Source organism: Glossina fuscipes, unplaced genomic scaffold (genome assembly GCF_014805625.2).
Source record: "Glossina fuscipes isolate IAEA_lab_2018 unplaced genomic scaffold, Yale_Gfus_2 0, whole genome shotgun sequence".
Classification (NCBI taxonomy): Eukaryota; Metazoa; Arthropoda; class Insecta; order Diptera; family Glossinidae; genus Glossina; species Glossina fuscipes.
Genome location: NW_023998414.1, coordinates 1,269,835 through 1,292,943, shown reverse-complemented (window position 1 = coordinate 1,292,943; position 23,109 = coordinate 1,269,835). Strand labels below are relative to the sequence as shown.

The 23,109-nt window shown below is 30.2% G+C and overlaps 1 protein-coding gene and 1 long non-coding RNA gene across 2 annotated transcripts in view; both read right to left on the bottom strand.

The window, feature by feature from the left end:
- The window catches only part of LOC119644704, a 266,859-nt gene that overhangs the window by 133,842 nt on the left and 109,908 nt on the right, over window positions 1–23,109 (bottom strand). The gene's annotated exons all lie outside the window — the stretch shown is intronic.
- LOC119644705 lies at window positions 5,088–8,447 on the bottom strand. Its single transcript, XR_005248563.1, has 2 exons — window positions 7,311–8,447; window positions 5,088–6,424 (listed from the first exon to the last, which is right to left on the bottom strand). It is a non-coding gene; the product is annotated as an uncharacterized LOC119644705 (long non-coding RNA).

Genomic DNA, 23,109 nt, shown 5'->3' with positions numbered 1-23,109 from the left:
GCATCATTAGACTTTTAATAGATGATATATAAAGGAAATTTTAATTACAATTTATTTATTATTTAATTCTGTGGTAAATACAGGCGAAAGCTTGATATCAGTAAGAGAATAATTTTGTATTTAAATAATTTTCCATAATTTGTAAAACTTATTAAGCCAACTGCGATTCTACGATTTTAATTAAATAGAGAAATTATTTTATTTTTTCTTTTCTCTTCATGACCATTATTGCTTTCCGACATGGATTCAAAAAAAAAAAAAAAAAAAAAAAAAAGGAAGCGAATTGCTTACAAATAACTGTACCATGCCTTGTAAATATTTGTATGCAACGATATACGACGTATACGATGATCTCATAATGGAATTTAAAAGTTTTGTTTACATATTTGGTTAAAACAAAAAAAAAAAAATAAAATAAAATAAAATTACAATAATAATAATAACAATAATAATAATTCATGGAAGAAGAAGAAAAAGAAGCATAACAAATAGAAGTAAGCAAAAGAGAAAAAAAAACTGTTGAAAATACATTACATATCTCATGCATGCATATGTGCATGTGTACGCAACGTATGTACATGATATGATGATGACTACTCGTGTGTGATGAATGGTTAAATAAATTGTTTTAAACAGAATATAAAAAAAAGAGTAAATAAATAAAATAAACAAAAAAAATTTCGTAGTCTCATCTCCACTAACTGTGCTGCTGTTGATAATGTTGAAAATGTGTTTGTAAACAAATTTCATGTTGACAATTCATCTTCCACGAGTAAAAAGGAAATCCACAATAAATCAATGGCCAACGCTTAAAAAACACACATATATATATATATATATATATATATAAATATAAATATAAATAAATTTCATGTTGGAAAATAAATTGAAAAATAAAAAAAAAAGAAGTTTTTTTTTTTTCTTCTTAAGTTTAAACAAATAAAAAAATTATATACGCTCTGGGGCGAATCTTGAATACCTGTCATCGAACTCTTTTTAGATTTTTTTTTTTTTACGGATGTGTCAGTCCTTTAGCTATTGTTGGCCTAAATTTCAAATTGATTGTTAGTTATTAAAAATTTTCTTTTGTTTGAGGCCTTCTAAAAATTATAAAAAGAAAAAATAAATAAATAAATAATAATAGTTATAATAATAATAATAAAGCTTTGAAAAGCGCGATTTTTAGTGCATTTGTGCGATTGCGTCCAAGAAACGAACAGTCGCCTAAATACTAATGGCTACGCTAAGATTTCGTTTTTATTTGAATTTTGCCTATATATATATATATATATATATAGATATTTGAGGTCAAGTGAAACGTTCCGAATTTGCTAAAATCACTTTAAATGCGTTTGATATACATATATAAATAAATTTTCATATCATCCCTTTTTAAATGAGAAAAAATTTACTTATTTAGCAAGATTTTTAAAAAGAGTTTTTTTTTTTTTGCAACTGTGTTAAGGAGATGAGAAAAAAAAGAAAAATTATATTATCATGTAGACCGTCCAAAATCACGGTTATACCGCATTTATCTTCTCTAAGCGCTTACAACGCCCTACTTATACACCCCGGGCTGATAGAGGTCTGCGACAAAATAAAAAAAGTCAACAGAATAATTATTTATAAACTCGTTAGGAAAGAAAATAAAATTAAATATAAAAAAAAAAACAATAATTATGTTTACATTTTTCAATTTCTTCTTCAATTTATAAGTGAAAGTGAAATTTTCGGTCTTAAAATACATCAAATTATTGCCTACAAAATGTGTGTTAAGTAAATATTTATCTGTCGGCAGCAATTAATTGTGCTTTGCTTTACAGAATAACCCCTCCCCTCGCCACCTCCCGCTCCCGCTCCCGCTCCCGCTCCCACTCACGCTTCCGTTCCCCTGGCTATTAGTTTTTTGCATCCCTCTTTTCACAGATCCTCTCACAGTATACGCGGCATCACTTGATTAATTTGTTAATAATTTATAAAAATGTGTGTTTTTGTATTCACAAGCGATTGAGAGAAAAATAAATAGAAATAACTCATAAATAATTCATTTTAGTGGAAATAAGAAAATGCTTCTTCTCTTTTATTATCATACAAGCAGTTAGTGAATGATAACCTAACCGTTGCTTGAGAAAGCAAGAAAAAAGAAAATTTGGTTTTTTTTCTTTTTTTTTTCTTCTCCTAATTAAATATAAAATGAAATTGTAAAGAAATACTTTTGAAATAACAAACAAACAAACAAACAAACAAATACACACACACATATATATATATATATACAGTCTCCATAGAAATGTAAATAATTCATTCAGAATGTATTTACAATTGGTGGTGATTTCAAGCTTGCTGAGTCCATTACCATATCGGGAATAGGAAAATATTATGCTGCACAAAAGCAACGAAACGAAAAACATCTCTTTTTCAGTGTTAGTTCAAATATTTATGAATAACTTTAGCATCAGTTGAATGAAGGTTTTTTACGCCATTCAGAAACTTATTTTCTTAAAGTCGGTCAAGTTTTCTCGCTATGAAGCATCATTTCAAGTCATATACAAAATTTGCGGATTTTAAAAAAGAGTGACAGAGAGAGAGAGAGAGAGAGAGAGAGAGAGAGCACGAGAGAGATAAAGGCTGTACGGTTCATTACGTCTTATAGTGTTTGCGATCGGGCGCCCTAACATAACAAAAGTTCAATAGAGACGCCATATCCAAAATAAGTGTATAACGTAAGCAATATTCAGAGTAAGGTTAAATAAGCAACAAAAAGCAGAAAATTTACATTTGCTTCTTGTGTGACATTTCGTTCAAAATTATAGTTTTTTTTTTTTTTTATTTATTTAATTAATCCATACATTAGAATTAAATTAGACGGCTTCATTCTTTTCGGTAGCAGATGAATTTCTTATCGAAAAAAAAAAGGGAAACTCGTCCATTAAGGCTATCCGCGAAAAAAGACGCCGAGAAAATTATGACACTACTTAGACACACACAGCTCGTGACGTATCAATGAGAAACGAACGGTAAGCAGAAGAAGGGGCAACACAGATGGGGTAACACATCGCAATTAAGTATTTCCACTGTTGCCTGTGCGCGTTTCGCGTTTCGCGTTACGTGATCAAACGTTATGCTAGCATTGCAGACTCACCTTAACAACGATAACAGAGACCGTATTTTAATATTGGACTCAATTGCCAATCAGTTGTTATGGGCTTCAGCAATGATAGTTTCGTTACCATACCGTTCTCGAATATCGCATCGAATATAAAGCAAAAGTCTGACATTATAGATATTCGATTTTGTCATTGTTATTGTGTGTATATTGGCCCGATTTTATTGCTGATAGCAGAGACAGATTTTCGGCAAAATTTCAATTCAAAAATATGTCCGTAAAAATTGCATTCCCTCAGAATGAATATATTTTGCCCATAAATTCGGAATTTTCTATGTGATCTTAATTGCAATGCTGTTCGATGCGAAATTTTTGGCACCGAATAAGAAAATTTTATCCGATCGTGGGCCTGTCTTTTTTTTACCCATCAACGTTATCTTAAGGAAGATGGAAGAAAAACTAAAGGAACTAAATTTTCATGCTCTATAGCATGGGGAGCTGGGCGCTTGATAGGGAATTTTTTCTGTTTTTTTTTTTCAAAATAAATAATTTTTTTCGAATTCGAGGCGTGTGGCCATTGTACGCGCGCCCGTGGAAAAGTTTCATCTAAGTCACTTGCAAACTCTTTTAGAAATTTATAGGCGATATCTTCATTTTCGCTAACGGGAATATGTTTACATTGTTGCGCAGACAGACCAATGGACCGACAGACATATTTAGTTGCATTCCAATTTTGAAACTTGTTTCTTCGCGTTATAAGTGTATTGAATTCTGATACACTGCAATATATGTTTGCCATTTTGGTAGAGAAACTATAGCATCGCCCATAAAAAATTAATTTCGAATTTTTGTCGAACATTTATCGGCAATAAGTCAATTTTGTATTCGTTCCCTTTAAGAAATGGTGATGTTCTCAGTTTTACGCGGTACTGTAGGCATGTCCTTCGACCGTTTTGGCCCATATTCAAGAACTTCTCAATGTTTCCAACAGACATTACAGAAACCGGCAGACAGTGATGTTTGAATTGATCCCGAGCTCGATACTGATCAAGAATATATACACTTTGTGCAGTGAAGATATTCCTTTTTGCCGCTGATGAGTATAAATAAAAATAATTGTACTTTTCTTCTTTTTTTTTTTTTTTTACGGTCCTATCAGTCAACTTGGTCTGTGTGTTGTCTGAAAACTAAAGAATTTCGAATACTTTTTATGCGTCAATTAGTTAGTGAACCTCATTTGTTTTTATCCGATTGTACGAATTTGGAATTTCTCTTGATTGCACTGATAGCTGTGAAGCTCTTAAGGATTTTAACAAACGCCAATATTGATAAAGAGTTTAGAGATAGATTTGGAGTTCGTAGGGAGGGTATATCGACACTTGTAAACTTTTTTAATGGCATTTTTTTTTTTTTTTTTAGAAAGAAGAGAGAATTACAGCAAAACATCAATGGGGATACAATTTGACGTATTGATGCATATGATGATATTAATGATGGGTGTGTTTGTAATTGGGTTTCTTTTCCCTCTTATATCCCTATACTATATAAATCGTTTCGTTTATCGACTAAGGACGGAAGTTACAGATGTTCAATATTTGTTAATTTTAAAGATAATACAATTTTTTATGTGTTTTTCCTTTATTGTTATTCGCTCCTTTCTAGATTTTTAAAAGATGATTAAGACTGCGAATAAACATGTTTTCCAAAGAACAATGAACGGAAGTGAAGCATATGTGTGTGTTTCAAATTTAAAATTATTCGTTGATGCGTTTCTCATGGATCGGCAATGTCGATAGAAGGGAGAAGGAAAGAAAGAAAGAGGGAGTAAAAAAGGGGGGGAAAAAAAGACCGAGACAGAGGTAAAGATAAAGAGAGAAAGAAATTTTCATGAAATCGTATCGAATTGTCGCGTTTGAGAATTTGTAACATAATAAAATTTATATAAGACAAGGTACCATTTTCATCAATAATTTTTTTATTATTTATTTTTTTTTTTTTTGTTTTCAGTCTGCGCACTCATCACAGATGATATAGAAGATAGACGATTTTTACAATTTAATAAAATGCGAGCACTTAGGTGAGTAACGAAATCCTAATCTTGCGCGTATAAAAACTAAGAGAAACTCTTTACAACATACCAATAAAATTTTATATCCATAGAATTGCTATTAAAATCGTTCCACGATGCAAAGTTCAGGCAACGAGGAGTGGAGAAATTGATGCTATTTAAACAATTATGTATGTATGTGTGCAGCGAGGAACAGTTAAAAAATCCAGATTAAAGATCGCACATTGAATTGATACAAAACAGACGATTGCTGAGCTGACTGGCTGACTGGCTGACGACTCGCTGGCCGACTGTTCGCGGATTGCATGTGTTTCAATTGCCGAGATATTTTTTATTGTTGTTGTTGTTGTTGTTGTTGTTGTTTTTGCTTTTGTTCTCGTTCTTGTTGTGTTGATAAAAACACGATTTTTATTTCAAAAATCCATACACACACACACACAAATAAACGTATAAAGACACACATATAATCGGGGAGCCACACAGACTCGCGTTTAGTTGTTATATATTGATTGCGAATGCATGCACAATAATCACCTCACACAAACAAATACATTAGGGTAGAAGCCTAAAAACATATATAAAGTTTGGTTTTTTTTTGTAGGGTTTTTTTTTTTTTTTTTAGTTTTTGTTTTTGTCTTAATCAAATCACTGGAGGCAAATGCAGCGGACGAACGGAGACATAAAGTAAATTGGTTAGGTTTTTTCGGAGTTTCTTTTTTCTATACGAAAATTGTCGAAAGAACCACAACACACTGGCACATGCACATGAACGGCCCCACAGACACAGGCACAAAATTTTTAACACACCAATGGGTTTTGCCTAAAATTGTTCTGATCTGTTTTTTTTTTTTTTTTTTATATTTTTAATTTTTTTTTCTTGTAGATATTTTATGGCTTAAAACGTAACGTAAACGTTAGTTGCTGGTTAAAAAGGAGTTTAGTTGTCGGTTCTGTTTCGTTTTTGTTTTTTTTAATTTTGTGATATTCTTGTGGTTTCCTGGAAAAACGTTTAGGTTGGTTTTAATGTAATCGTTGTTCTTTTCATTTTTTTTTTTTTTTTTTTTATATTTTTTTATTTATTTATTTATTTTTTTTTTTTGTTTTTTTGTTTTGTTGGCTTGGTTTGTCTCTGAGGTTTGGTGTTGAATTCATAAAAGCATTTCTGTGCTTGAGGTACTTTTGTTTTCAGAAAATTTTTGGTTTTATTTCGTGTGTCATTTGATGTCACTGCACTTTTTTCCCGACTGATTCTTAAAGGAAAAAATATATATATATATAAATTTTTTTCTTTGTTATAATAATTAATGTTATGCTTGGCACGTCCTTTAATTTTGAAAACTTGTTGAATGGTAATCTCTTTCTCTACTAAAGCGTGTAATTTGAATTTAAAGGATGGTTTTCTTCTTCTTTTCGTGGTAATTTAATATCGCCTCTTTAGCACATGCAAGAATCGAAAAGATGTAATATTTATATATATATATGTATATATATATATATGAATATATATATGAATATATATATATATATATGCATGAATTTATATATTAAATACATATATATATATATATGTATGTATGTTTTACTTGCTTTAGGAATTTTAAGGAAAATTTTTTAATAGATTATAATTTACCAAATGAAACATGTTTTCTGTTTAGTTTTTTTTTTTGCAACATGTCCCCGGTATAATAATGGTTCGTTCCTAACAAAAATTAGAATTTTTGGCACTTGTTGTTGTTATCATCATGTAGTCTTTTGAATGCCCTGGCTCATACTTATTTGCAGTTTTTTGCATACCCACAACTGTGCATACCTTTTGTTTGTTTTTTTTTTTTCTTTCAAAAATACTTTTGAAACACACACCAGCAACAGGCTGTACAAACTGCAGTTTGTATTCAGCACATTTCTATTTTACTGTTATTTCGCCCTAACGATAATTTTTTTTTCTTTTATTTTCCTAACATTATTTGCTTAAAATATTTTTTTTATTTTGCTTTTCTTAATACCTATACATATAAATATATATATGTATATATATACACATACATATATGTGTGTGGGTGTATTCTTCTTTTTTTTATTATATATATATATATATATATAATTCCCTTTAATATCAAAGAATTATTTAAACATTACTGTAAGTTTTCAAACATACGTGCATATATTATATGCACATACATATATATATTTTTTGTTTTCAATTTTCATAAATTTCTCGTTTATATTTATCCGCTTTGGCTCAACCGTTTAAAGAAGTGGAAGTATTTATTTAAATATATTTACGAATATTATTTTGCATATGCTCTCGCGATAAGAAATTATTTTGTATATATATTTACGTATATTATTTCGCACAAGTTCTCGCGCGACATGAAATCCACACATCCTTATCGTTCAAAATTCAAAAACAAATTCTTAACAACTCCAAGTGAAAATAATAAAATAACGTACATTATTTTTTACACAAGTCTCCGCGATACAAAATTCACACATCTTCCACCAGTAAGAGAAAAAAATGAAATTGAAAAGCAAAGTAAAATTTACTTTACTGTCTTTGCTGTACATTTCTTATGGATGCCCAGCAAAAATGCAGAGAATAAAATTGATTTCTCAGAGTATAATGAATGAAAGATATGAAAGATATTTCCTCTCTAAAATAAAATGTTACAAAAACACTGCCAGAAATGCCCTGGTGGTACCAAGCAATCAAAACAATTCTCTCAGAGTAAATAAAATTTTAGGTTAACAATGCTAGCAATGATTGAATAAATGATGCCAAGTAGAAATCTTCTCTCAGAGCACGTAAAATTTTACAATAACAATGCCAGCAAAGACCGAAAAAATGATGCCAAATGAGAGTACGATTAAAAGTTTGAGTATTCTTTTACGCTCTGATAACAATTCGGTTCTCAATTAGTTTCCATAACAACAAGTGTGCAGTTCGATGTTGGTTACAATGGTTAATCAGCGGACATCATGCAAAGAACTCAAACTCAAACAAGTTACACGCGTTTTTCTCCATCCGATCCGAAACCATAGTTGATATGCTAATGAGAATTGACGACAATTATATAAAGGCGTGTATGCCAAAACGTTTAAATTTTTTTATAAGAGATTTCAGTATTTTTAGGGTCTGTATGATTTTTAGTTTATATTTATTTATTAATTCGCTTTAATTTAGGTTTATGTAATTGAATAAGTCATTTTTAAAGCACTAGTAAATGTAAAAAAGTAAAAAAAAAAAATTACAATTTGTTTACAAAAAAAAAAATGTTAATAAAAAATATGTGAAGAGAAAAAATTCTACTCTCGGAAAAGTCAAAAACACCTTTCATTCTTTATATCTCAAAGAGAAAAACCGACTAAACTAAAAATAGTAACTAACTGAACCAACTGAATCGACTGAGACTGTAGGAGCAACGACGACGGCAAAACACGTAAGACATGTTAGCTTGATTAGCTAGAGATTAGGGGTATATTCATTGTATCAATATGGTTGCAACGCACACAACGAATTTTCAAAACTAGAGAAGTAGATAGTATTTAAGCTTGAAAAGAGTCTTCTCGACCTTTTGGATATAAAAAATTCGAAAGCATTATTTAATGAAGAAATGTCGGAAAGATACTGACCAACTATACGCTTATAGAGAACCCATAGCTATTTTATTTACTTTCATAGCTTTAGTGAGTTTGAATAGAGGTATGTTTATAGATCTTTTTTTTACATAATATCAATAATGTGGCATTTAAATGTAAATCTTCAATCCGCAAACAACGTAATCGTCTATTTTATACTGTTCATAACTTTTCCAAAAATATGGAACATTTCTATATTGATAAGATTTCAAGGATTTTTTTATGTCAATAAAATAAAATTTCATTATCACTATTGTTAATATCAAAAAAGTGTAAAAAAGTTAGAATGGAATTGTTATGATTGATGAATTTTATTTTTTAATCAAAGCATCAAAATATGTATGTGTGTGCTTTATTTTGCCTTTCTGGTGTAAAATTTGCTTTGCTATGTATTCTTCTGGATAATTCTTTGAGAGTAAAATTTGCTTTGCTGTGTATTCTTATGGATGTCTTTTTGATAGTAAAAGTTTTTTGATTATTATTATGGTTATTACCGTTATTATTATTATAGTATTTCTTTTTGTTATTACATTACGTTAAGAATAGAAATGATATACAAAATTCAAAAATTTATGTTTACATTCATGTACGCAATTGGTGATTCTTCTATATATCTTTCTCCCTTTTTGAGACGCGAGTAAAACATTTTATAATAATAAAATGCCTAGAGACTCAATACTGCAAAGTAATCAAAGAAATTCCGCTTAGAGCAACAGAGAAAAAAAATGCAGAAGTTTAGGTTTATATTAATGTAAGCAATTGTTAAAAGGTGGTGAAAGTGGTGATTCTATCTCTATTTCCTTCTTTCATTTTTCGACATAACACGAGCAACGCATCTCCTCTCAGAGAAAACTAAGTTTTGTAATAACAATGCCAGTAATACCCAAAAAAATGATGCCAAGTAAAGAAATTCTCTCACAAAAATTCAGAAAATTTTGGACAAAACGATGAGAGTGACTTATACTCCTTTCATATATATCATTTAACATTGAAAGTTATGCAAGCACTTTTAATTGAATGCGTTTTTCCTCATTTCACACTCATTCATTCATTCATTTTATGTTTAGTATGGTGTGGCCGTTGCTTCTCTCATTGTAAATAGTGGTGAGTTAACTTCCTTTTCATGGTAAGTATCCATAATTAGAAGCAATGTTGCTAAACACAAATGCTTATCTTTCCTGTAAGGTTACTGATAAGAGACAGAAACGTATATAGGCGTTTTTTTATTATTATCGGGGATGGTGATGCATTAAAAGAGGCTTTTACGATTTTACTTGAAATTCTGTGTAGATGATATTTTTTCCATAAATTCAATACTACTTTGTAAATTTTGAGTGATTTGAAATGAAACTAATAAAATCTATGCTAAATTTTGAGCCGGTAGTTACTATAGATTGGTTAGATCGGAAATCTTTATGGGTACATATGTAACATATTTGATTTTTGGCGATATACTGATGAAATATGCTTTATGTTTTTTGAGTTTTTCTTCCGAGAGAATTTCCAAAACCAATTAAGTCAGTCAAATCAAGGATCTTAGGTTGCTTAAAAATATGGAAACTATATAATCAACCGAGCCTTCATTATACCTTCTAAATTTTGTTTGTTTAGATTTGGTTTAGGATTGAAATTAATAACTTTTCCTGTTTAATTTTAAACATAATGCCGCTCAACTCAAAATACAACTATATTTAGTTTTTTTTACTGCGCTTAGCAAGAAAAGCAGCATAAATTGTAGATTTTCACAGTTAAACAAACTCCTTCTACAGTTATTTAGCTTTGTTCATATTTCTATTAATTGCGAATTCATTAGGACAACTGCGGATAGCTATAAAAATTTAAGTGCTCTTGCTGTTTAAAGGCATGATCGGTATCGAAAGAAATGCGAAATGCATCCTTGGCTAAGTACGTCCGGAAATCATGGCAGCTCTATATGAAGCATTAGTTCTCTCGTTGCCCGTCTCTAAATCAAACAGTATTTTTTCCTGCTTTATTGCACTTGATATTTCTTCTCTAGCGACCCGCAATGTAAAAATCAATAAAATATTAATTTTCTTGTTTTGGCTAAAGGATGTTGAAAGTCGCATTACAGTTTCTTTAGTTGTTTTTGCTCTAGAGTTTCGATAAAATCTGGTTTTCTGCTCGACTCTTCATCACATAATAAAAGCGCTAAATTGACAAAATGTCTGTAAAGTGCGCTTTCCTTTTTCTATTTCTGTATGGAGGCAATAAATATGCAAATGATATTTATGTGTATTGACTAAGCGTAAGGAATAGATTGCGCTATAAGACTCTTCGCAATTCGTATGTTTAATGTGATCCATTAAAACAGAAATCATTTTTCCAATGTAAATGCTGACTTTTCTTTCCATAATTAATCAGCATTTCACAACAAAAGGTGTTACCAAGAGTACTTTAAACTTAAAAATTTCAAAATTTTATGTTTACAAGGGAGTGATCTCGACAGTCTTTTAAAAATGTTTTCCAAATTCAATTCAAAAAGAAGGGCAATACATGAATTAAATTGAATAAACTTTAAAAGCACAAAATCGTGGCACTTGGAAAACTTCAATTCACAGTAAGGCATCAATTAAACGAATTTATTTATATTTAGAGAAGAAGCAAATGATAACGTACGCTTTAAATGTAAATAATTGAGAATAATCGAAGAAAAAATTCGCTATTTTTAACATCAACGTTCATATAAGCAACAACAACAACAACAATAAAAACAATAAAAACAACAAGTTACTACAATAGCAAACCTTTTATGAATGAAATGCAATGTTTATAACAGAATTGTACACTAAAATAATAAGACAGAAAATAACCAAAAAAAAAATAAAAAATAAAAAATAAAAAAAACTCGTAATGCAAGGAAAAAAAAAAAAATTCAAATAAATGGCTAAACAATTATTTACCATATGCTCGGTCGGTCGGTCGGTCGATCGGTCATATTTATATAAGAAACTTTGAGTTAAAGAAAAAGAAAATAAATACCATAGCACAATAAACTATCTATAATATATATATATATATATATATACGCAACATGTTGCTGAGAGATTTGGTTTAACAAAGAAGATGATACCAGAGATACCAGAATGTATAATGCAAGCGAGAGAGAAGTGGAGATTTAGTAAATAACGGCAGAGTTTGTGAGAAATTTCAAAAATATGTAGAAAAAAAAAGTAAAATAAAGTAAACATTCTCTGCATTTAATAATAATGAAAAGAAGAAGAAGAACAATAAGAACAACAACAACAACAATAATATCCCCAAGAAATGTCACGTTAAGATATTAACTTAAATATAAAGAATGAAGAATTTATTTAAAAAAAAAAATAAATAAATAAAAATACTTTTATGCACATATTGTGGTAATGTTTTTCTCCGCTTCTGTTATATTTTCTTCTTTTGCTTGCTTGCTGGTTGCGTGCCTTAGATAAAGCAAAGATAATGTCAGAATTACTTTGCGTAAAGTTTTATTTAGAAAGATGAAAGAAATGTAAATAATAATAATAATAATAATAATAATAATACTAACAACTGGGGGACAGAAGAGAAATTATTGAACGAAAAAAAAAAAAACTCCCTTGAGATAACATTTTATAATCGGTTGTTGAGATGTGTAAAGAAAAAAAATAAAAATAAATAAATAAATAAATAGAAAATAAGCAATAATAATAGGAAGTAAAGTTAAGCGAGAAAAAAAGCAGTGAACGCGACTAGAACTTTTCTGCGGTCATGCGGTTATACCCATCTGGGGGCATCGGTTTCAGTTTTTGCCTAATTTCTGATTCGTATATTGATTTTGGCCTTTTCTTTCCATATCTATTTTCTAGCGTTAATAAAGAAATTGTCATGTTATAGTAAATAAAAAATAAAAAAATATTAATGTGGATGTCGGTGTTTAATTTTAGTTTTATTCTTTGACGATTTTCATAATTTTTAGACAAAAGACTAGTAGCCCCGTAGCGTAGATGTTTCAATGAATATGTCATTAGTTTTTGCAAACTATATAAGCAAGCATACGAATATGTTAAGTGCTAATGTGTATTTATATTTATATCTCACGCAGACATAAATTGTTTAATAGTGTGTTGATTATGTTAATGACGAGTGTGGTGTGCCTTTTTCTTCCTTTTTGTTGCATTAGTTGTTGTACTGTTTGCAAAACCGGAAATTATCGTATCTGCTCTGTTGCTTTTGCTTTTGCTTTTGCATGCACACTACTATACACTGAAGTTATATAAAACATTTCATTCTGCTGTAATTTCTTTTTCATTTATAAAATAAAAATAAATTCACACCTGCCGTACGTTTTTAATTTTACTTTGTTTGTAGTTTGTGAACATTGCTTTTAAAAACTAAAAAAAAAAAAACAATACTGAAATAATAAAATATTGAATAGGTCAGGGAGTAGTAAATCAAGTTTTTTTTTTGACGAAAGTGAAAAATTTGAATGATTGAATAGTCAAAGTTGAATAGTCAAAGTAATTCAGAATCGCAGATGATACGTTTGATGATTCGTTGGGAAAATGCTTTTTGCCAAACAATTTTCCACAGCTAGTTGATGAGATATGTAGTAAGTGAACTTTATAATCCGCAAAAGTAGAAAAAAATATGTGTTATGTAAGTTAGGTAAGCTTAAGTTCTTTCTAGCCTTACGACAACAACAATAATGTGAATAAAGAGTTGAGAAATGCGAGAAATTTTGCGAGAAAATGTTTTGTGAAAATTGCGACTTGAAGCAAATATTCTTTATCTTGCCTATCGAGAATTATTTAAACATGATTTTCATTGGTCCGTTGATATGTAAATAGCTAATCAAATGCGAAACTCTGTTTATGGGTTTAACTTAACTGAAAACTTTGAAATCTTCATTCCCCTCATTGCCCCGATAATAAGCGTTTAAAATTCGTCTTTAACTATAAATGCTAATTTTTTTTCTTTATATATATTTATTTATTTATTTTTTTTGTTGTTGTTGTTGTATTTTCAATTTTGCAAATATATATTAATAATTTTTTAAATTATTTTTTTCCCCTTTTTTTATTAATTTTTTTATTTTTTTTTTTTGAATATAATAAGTTTTGCACTTTGTGTGTGCGTATGTGTGCGTTATTGTCATTTATTGTTTATAAGTTGAAACGAAAAAAACAAAACGAAAAAAGATGCAGCTGTTTTGTTAAACTCTGTTTGTTTAAAAAAAGAAATTGTGCGCTTGCGTAACCTTGAGTTGAGCGCAAAGTGCAAGCGCAAAAATAATGCATTAGCAATGTTTTCGCAAAATGAATGCTAAGATTACGATAGACACAGGTTAAGAATGTTTTATTTGTTTCGCTTTCCATGCTATTAAATGAAATATTTTAGAAGAATGCAAGCAAGCCTTCGTCTATATACTATAATAAACGTATGTGCCAATCAATGTTTTTCTATATTGTTTTGTGCCTTTAAAAATAGTCAGAATTATTGTTATATACACGATATGCAGCTGGAAATGTGAAAACAGCTGCCAAAAACTATCGGACAATTGGATTTTTGAATGCGCATACAATCACACATATATGGATATATACATATACATACACTAGACTAACACATACATGCATATTTACTAATTAATTCAATTCAAAGGATCATTTCTTTACACTAATTTACTTACTATTTTTACAATACAATTTTCCATTTGCATTGCCATTGATTTACAGTAGTTTTGATTTAAAAGCGCGTTAGAAGATATTATGCACTTCTTCTTCTTCTTCTTTGTCTGCTCCTGCGAGCCAGCAAATCAACAACAGATTATTTACGGCGTTGAGTTAATATTTGGCTTAAAGTCGAATATAGATGAAAATTTTATAAACTATTGAACTTATTCCATTATGCATTCGAGTCCGATGTCCGAAAATATCATTTACATTTATAATTCATGTTAATGTATTTTATTTATAAAAATCTATAAAAAAAAAAAAATCAAAAATTTCTTTCGCAATCGCGGCCATTATTATGTAAGGACAATCGTACAGTCGTTCGATTTGACCCGTTTCACCATGCAATTCCACTAAAAACTGTTATGTGATTTAAATAAATTTAATTTAAATTTAATGCCAACTCGTTCGCCCATTTGAATTTTCGCGAGAAATTCAAAGTTTTACTTAATCATTTCTGAAATGATTCGAAACGACTATGACGGCAATCGTTTATTATTGATTGTCAAGTGACCACATATTTATAAATTACATATGAAAAAGTGATAAGGTGGAAACACCTAAATCGCAAATGTTTGATACCAATTATCTAATTGAAAGCATTGGTCGCGTGTAAACAAAATGCAACTGACTGAACAAAACGCAACTGGATCTAATCTATAGACTATTCGTTCAATTCCATTGAATTTTGCACCCGTGTGTGCACCCGACGAATCGCCTTAGAATCGCATATGGACAAATGTAATTATATGCACACTACATAGTATATAAGCATATATATGTGTGTGTGTATATATATATATATACGCATATATATTATATACATAAATGCATTCGCATATTTTTGCGCGTGTCACGTAAAAATCATAAAAAAAAAATTGTTAAACAATTTTTTGATTTTAATTTAATTAGTCGATCGATACAGACCGTTCTTGTGATATTCAAATGTTCAATAGGGATTTAGGGCATTCATTAACTTTGCAAGTTACAGTTTTTCCCTCCTCCTCATTGTGGAAGTGTTCGATAATTTGGTGACGATGAAAATTAGGATCAGGATGTCTTTTCCTCAATTTCGAGCCTTGAACTAGCGCACGTTTCAACGCAGCACGGAATTACTGTACCTTATATAACTAAATCAATTTAGATTCTTACCTTAGTTCAAAATATGTACATTTCATAGTTTCTAGTGATTATTTTTGATGAATATTTCTGATTATTCTTATTACTATTATTATTATTATTATTATTATTGTTAAAAAAATAAATTCTAGAACTAAAACTTGTTAAGAGCATTAGTGTTCTTTTCAGTCGCTTCTGTTCTAGATGCAATTTCGAGAAAATTCCGAAAATAAGCCTTCGAATATTAGAAAATATAACATATACATTATGATTGATATTATATGACAGCATCAGCCATCTAGTTTTCATATTTTGCTTTTTCTACTTTAAATAGAGCTGATAGTCTTAGCTGCTAGAGCTTATGTTACATTAGCGTAAGAATTTATTTCTTTACTATTGAAAACATTTTAATAATAATAATAATAATAATAATAATTATTTCAGAGTATATTATAAAGGAAAGATGAAATTAAGTACACCGCCATTATGTGATAATGATGCACACAATTTTATATAGAATGTCAATCATATTTTCGGACATAGATAATATAAATACTAAGCAACTTTATAACGAACGTTTGTTGTTAGCTTAAACAGAATACTTTTTTTAAATCACTTAAGACATTAAATGAAAAATTACGTCTCGTAGAGTCTGAATTTCTTTCATTTATTGCTTGGGGAAACAACTATACATGAAGGTGGCTAACCTCGTCGGGCTTGATAAATGCTTAGGTATATATAGTTTTCGAAAAATTTACTGCAATTACTTAAGGAAGCGATATAGTTAAGAGATCCCGATTTATCAGTTAGTGTAGGATACTTGAGATTGAAGAAAATTTTGTTCATAAACTATAAAGAATTTTCACAAAATTTTGTAAATCTTTTAAAAATATTATATTTCAAAAACTGATCAAATAATTTGGAAGGCAATGAACGCTTTTGACTATCATATATATATATTTATATATATATATATATATATATAAATATGTGTAGTTTTTATTGAATAAAGAAAGAAAGCAAAAAAAAAAAAGAGAAAACAAAGAGAAACCAGAGTAAGAATTATGTCATTAAAAAAATCACTAAACATGTGCGCATAAATGTGTATCTTTTAGGGAGAGACCGGAAACAAGTACTCCACAAAGGGCGAGATAATCTTCCCCTGAATTCTGTATGTGTGTACTTAGTTTGGTTTTCTAAAAAAACTAGCATTTTTTGTTTGTTGGTTTTCTCAGTGCACTTCAGAATAAAAAATTTCTACTTACACATCCGTACACACAGATGTTTATAATGGCATTTTTTGCTTGTTGTCTCTATATATGCTTTACATATATATATATGCTGGCATATATGTGCGATTTCAATGTTTTCATTAAGTTCTTTTACATGACGATCTACACGTAAACACGCAACAATCCTCCTCTGTTGTACAACAGAATTTTTAGCGAATTCCATGTAATTCTATTCAAAACCATTCACTTTTTTTTTATTCCTTTTTCCCTTTCTTTCCCTTGTATACATGCATTAGTCCTTTTAATAATCAACAACATTCGTGCTTTAATTTTCATGATACTTGGCTCGTTTGTTTCTTGCCATTGAGAATTTTTTATTCATTTCTGCAGATATTGTGTGGAATTTTTACGAATTTCCTTTCGCGAATTTGTTTTGCGATTTATTATTAACAGATATTTTCGTACGATATTCAAAGAATTTGTATTCAAATTGCTTACGGGGCTTACACCTTTTTTTTTTGTTTCTTTGCTTTCAATTTCCGCGGAAACTTGATGCATAAAGGTCATGCGAATTACGGCAAAAGAATGAGACAAATATTTTCATCATAAGGAAAAATTTTTGAATTATCCATCAATTTTAAGCCAAATTCATGTATCGAGCTTTTTAGAATAATTTATATAAATTTGAGATGGCTTACGTTCATCGTTGCTTCACTTTGTTTGTTTCTTTTCTTTAATTTTTTGCATTATTTAATCTCTTATTTCAATCTTTGACTTTCGTTTGCTTTGTCTTTTTACGGAAATTTTCATTAATTGCGGGCATATAGAGAGATCGGATTGATTATCATTTCCGATTTGCATAAATCCAAATATCTAATATCTATGACGGATTGATTGTTCTCCGTAATCGAACATTTTCAGCTTTCTCATGTTCTATGAAAGGATGGATGAAAGTACAAATACAAAGACAGTTCGTACGACAATAAGAGTTTAATATAAACCGTAATGTTTATTACCCTGAAATATTGGTAAGGATCGATTTTTGAATATATATATAATTTAAGGGCTTTTCATTTCCTCATCCATAGCCAATAGAACAATAATTTGTTAAGTCCATCGCTAGCACTAGGAACTAAATCTATCTTATCACATCACATTATATCCTAAAAATTACATTTCATACATACGTATATTAAAGATAAGCATAAACTCAAAGTCAAGGTTTCGATCAACCGATTAGCCAGTCATATGAAAATCAATGCGATATGGAAAAAAGATGCCTTACTGGAATTCTTTTATTTTTTCTTAATATTGCATATACGCGCCCGTAAATATATATTGATTGAAAAAAAAAAAAAAAAAAAAAAAACAATTTAGCAAAACAACCACGAAAATTAGATGTGTTTTTGACCAAACTTTTTCTTATTATTAGCTATTTGTAGGCGGCGCAACAGATCGATTGAGCCTATTTCTAAATAGATCCAATATTATTTATGGAATATTTCAAAATTGATATCGACTAATGTAAATTCCTGACAATAATATCTTGAAACTTAATTTTCCATCTCTCACATCACTTGTCGCTTAGGGGGTTTATTAAGTGAGGAGAACCCATTCTAAGATAACTCTCACCTCTTTCTATTCTATGGTGATCGATTCAGAATTACTTACTGGATTACTTACTCCGTGAATTCTAAAGCAATTGAAGCTTGTCTGTCCCGTCTGTCCGTCTTTTATTCTTATGCCTTTCTGAATCTTTCTGAATCAATTTAAGCTTCTGTCTGCTCCGTCTGTCTATCTGTCTTTTATTCTTATCTCTTTCTGAATCTTTCTGAATTGTGAATCAATTCAAGCGTCTGTTTGTTCCGTCTGTCCGTCTTGTATTGCAACCTATCGGTCGCAATTTGTAAGATAATTTGATGAAATTTGGTATAAAGACGTGGTTTGACCAAAGGACGAACACTATTGAATATTGTTCGGATCGGATCACTTTTTCCAACACTTTCCATGTATAATGCCTCATATTGTACGTTGTATTAAGCGAAATGTCATGAAATTTTGATAGATTTCGATCAAAGGTCGATACTCAGAATTATATGGATTCGTTAACAGGCTTTATGAGATCCTATGAACTGCATAGTCATGTGTTACATAACAGGCTTGACTATTGAGTAAGCTAATTTAATCGTAAGACTTGACTAAATTGAAATGGATACGATGTTCTTAATAAATTGTAACCAACTCTTAGACATCGGTTAGCTTGGCCACTTTATCTAAAACATTGTAATAAAATGAAATATAATTTCGCGTCTGTCGATAAGTCTGCTGATGAATAAATAAAATAGTTCGAAAAACTTCACATTTTTTTTATATACTTATGTGTTTTTTTTTTTTTTTTTTCATATCATTCGTACATTAATGTGGAAATGAATTATCTGCAATATAATGTATTTCGCAACTAAACGTTTGCTTGTCCCTATGCATTCGGGATCGAAATGCCGCTTTAATGTAATTTTTTTTTTTTTTTTTTGCAAGTGCACTTTAGTTAATTACAAGCAATTATGTACATACACATTCAATTATAATTGTCGCATAGTATTAATGACCTAAAAAGATAAACTACACATATTCACAAAAAGTAATCATTTGTTTACCTGTAAAAGGACAAAAGAAGGCGACCGAAGCAAAGCAAAAGTAAACAACAATCAATTAATTGAAAGAGTAAAAGGTAAGAAGCAGCAAATGCATATTCATTTAAAAAATTTAAGTTAAAATCACAAAAATTAATGTTAACCAAAGCATACCTGACCATTAAATGATACTTAAGCGTAACTAATGATTGCGTCTGTATATGATAAGCGTAAACAGGCAAACTGCGTACACGTATAAATCAGAGATAAGGACCATATGTGATGAGCGGAGAAAGCGAAAAAAAAAAACAAAAACAACAACAACAACAACGACAACGATATCAAACCCATTTTCTATGTTCTTCGTCGCGTTCGTAAAACATTTCGAAGCAAAAGCGAATTGTTGTTGCTGTTGTTCTTATTCATTATAATTTATTGAAACACATTGATTTTAATAATTTTGAGCAGATGAGGATCCCCTGTACGGGGAATTGTGAATAAGGTCTATGTTCGGTGGCGAATTTTATTAAACTCTGCCTTAGAAGCTTTAAACCCTACCTATAGAAGAGTATTGTTTAATAAAAGGAACTCTGCGCACTTCTCCTCCCCCTAATAGAAAATGAGTTGAAGAAAAATTCTCGCTTGGATGAATATATATATATATATATTGTTGCCATTCATCAGGACACAGATGCAAAAGTGTCTCAACTAGTTAAAGACATTTTCCATTTTGTTTATTACGACGACGAAAGGGAAAAAATAAAGGTCATGTGAATGATCAGGGACGATATAAAAATAAATTACGAAACTTACATCCGGTTGAAGTCAAGTTTACATAGCCATCATTAAAGGCGCATAAATGAACGTGAGAACAAGTCGTTACGAATATTTTTTTTATGTAGCAAACGATTGCAATTTTCTTTAGTTTCAAGAAAGCGTTCTCCCACACTACTCGAAGAAAAAATGTTTCTGGAAAACGGTTTTTCGTAAGGTTTTTTTCCCCTCCCATTTCTAGCAAGTGTATCTTGAATAAATTTTTGGTTGAACTGCGGACATTTCTTCCCACGAAAGATCAATGATTGATGGTTGACTTGAAACGTGCTCCATTGCTATTTTTCGGGCAATTTATGGATATCATGTCAGTAAGAATGTTACTCTATTGCCACGAACGATTTATCGATGCTCGGATCTCGGTATATGTCTCGTCTCTCTCACGGATTCGCGTATTGTTACTGCGAGAATGGAAGATCTAATGTATTGTAATATGTACTATTATTATTATTATTATTGTTGTTATTGTTGTTGTTGTCGAATTATTTATTATAAATTAAATGTGCATGGACACCGACTTGACGACTAACGGCTGAAAGTCTAGGAGTTATGATTGACTGATAAGTAATAGGATCGTAGGATCGGGCAGGGCCTTCAACCGTTGATCAACCATTGCTGTAGTGCTTCTAATAATTTATTATTTTTTTTATTATTTTATTCATATATTTTACATAATATTCTGATTGTGTAACGTTATTGATTATTCGACTAACAGAACTAAGAACTATTCTTGTATTGTCATCTTTAAAATGATCATAAAATTAGTTATTGTGTGTTTGTCATTATTGTTCACTATTTCGAAGGAGAAGTGACAACCAAACTTTCCAATATCAATTTTACGCTAAAACAGGGTTGTTAACGTACGAAAATGATAAAATTAAATGCGCAAAAATGGGAAAAAAATTTATATAATAATTCATATCTTTTCAATATTTTGGCAAATTTTTTATACTGCAATCAAAATAAATAAATAAAATTTTTATATTTATACCGAGTATTGTTTATTTTCCATAAAAGTGCATAAAAATATTGCAATTATTTTGTGTTAATTAAAATTTTCGTTCCCCTCACCGTGGCACTCACTATACACTTTTATTATAATAAAAATGGTCAGAGACCTGCTGATGAGTAGGTCACAAATATATCATGTTTTTTTTCTTTTTTTTTTTTTTGTAGGCCCCCGCATTTAAGTTTAGACGTCAGAGAACAAAAAAAAAACAAAAAAAAAAAAGTGCACAAAAACATAACAAGTTCGGTTTTACCGTTACTTGGCAGAAACCTGTGGTCAGGAATGTATCAGTGATTGTGCTCGGAATGAGATGATAGATACACTTCAACTTTGCGTTCTAGTTGGAAATTAATAATCTATCTAATCTTTTTATACCCTACACCACATACAAGGGCTTAAGATAGACCCACTTTTTATTATACCGAACTATTCAGAATCGCAATCTGAATTGATCTAAGCCTGTCTATCTGCTTGTCCATCTGATGCCTATCCATTAAAGGCAAGTTAAGTTCAATATTCAGAGAAATTATATATCATTGTATTATTATTGGCATTTTAACATTTTCTCCATAAATATAATTCATTCTTGACTCTGTATAGCTAGCTCATCTAGTTTTGCCTCTTTATAAGTTCACTTGATATTGGTTGCATACTAAATTATTCCGTTACGCGGATTAATAAGAAACAAGAAATAGCATTAAAGCGATAAACACGTTTCAATGCAAAGTAGATAAGCAAAGTCCACGCGGTTATCGCAAGGTTTTCAAAGCAAGTTATTTTAGTCAATTGTTTTTTAAGTGGGTCAAGCCGCCTTAAAGTCCCTAAACGAGGGAATTATAATATCTGGGCTTGTGTTGGATTGTCTTCAAACACTGAATGATCTAGGCAGGTGCAATGATGTGTGCACTTAGTATGAACGCCTGGTCATTCGGGTGTTTGGGGGCAACAAAAGACAGATTGTCTAGCCGATAATAGGCAAACCCGAAAGACTATGGTAGGTACTGAATAGGTATCTCCGATACCAATTGATGGGAATTCTGCCAAACCGCAAGGGAGACGTTCCGCCATATTCTATGCGAATGTGCGGCCATTTGTTTGATGTGCGTGCCACGTGTTTGACGTGCGGGCAGCATGTCACAAAGCCGGCAATGGTGCGGTGCTACGATCCACGGAAAATGGCGGGATTTATAAAAGTCTTTAAACAGAAGCAAATAATAATAATCATAATAATAATAATAAGAATAACAATTTAATAGCGTTACGTTATTTTGGATTTAGAAAATATGGAAATCGAGGATAAACTTATCATAGCCATCGAAATCCAAGCAATCGGAAAGCAGAGCCTGATGTATATAGTTGTAAAGTGAATAATACGAGGAGAAAAACCAAAGTAATTGAAATGAAGTAAGTACCAGGAAAAGAGAAAACGCATCAGAGGACATTTCCCCTATGTGTTTATATCTATGGCACAAGAATTTCAAAGTGTAATTACCGTCAAATATTATGCAGTTAACCATCATATGAAAGAAAAAATATATTTTTTGTTACACTTTTATTTATTGTTTTTGTTTTTTTTTTTTGTAGGTGTTTTTTTTTTTTAATAAATCTAACATCTGCACCACGACTATGACAAGCGGAATGAATGATTGATCAATAAGCAAATGCGTAAAATTCCCATAGTTTGTTAATACCTGTTGTTAACTAACCTCGCAATAAAATAGATGAACATCGAATAAAATCATAAATTTTATGCGCACAATTAAAATG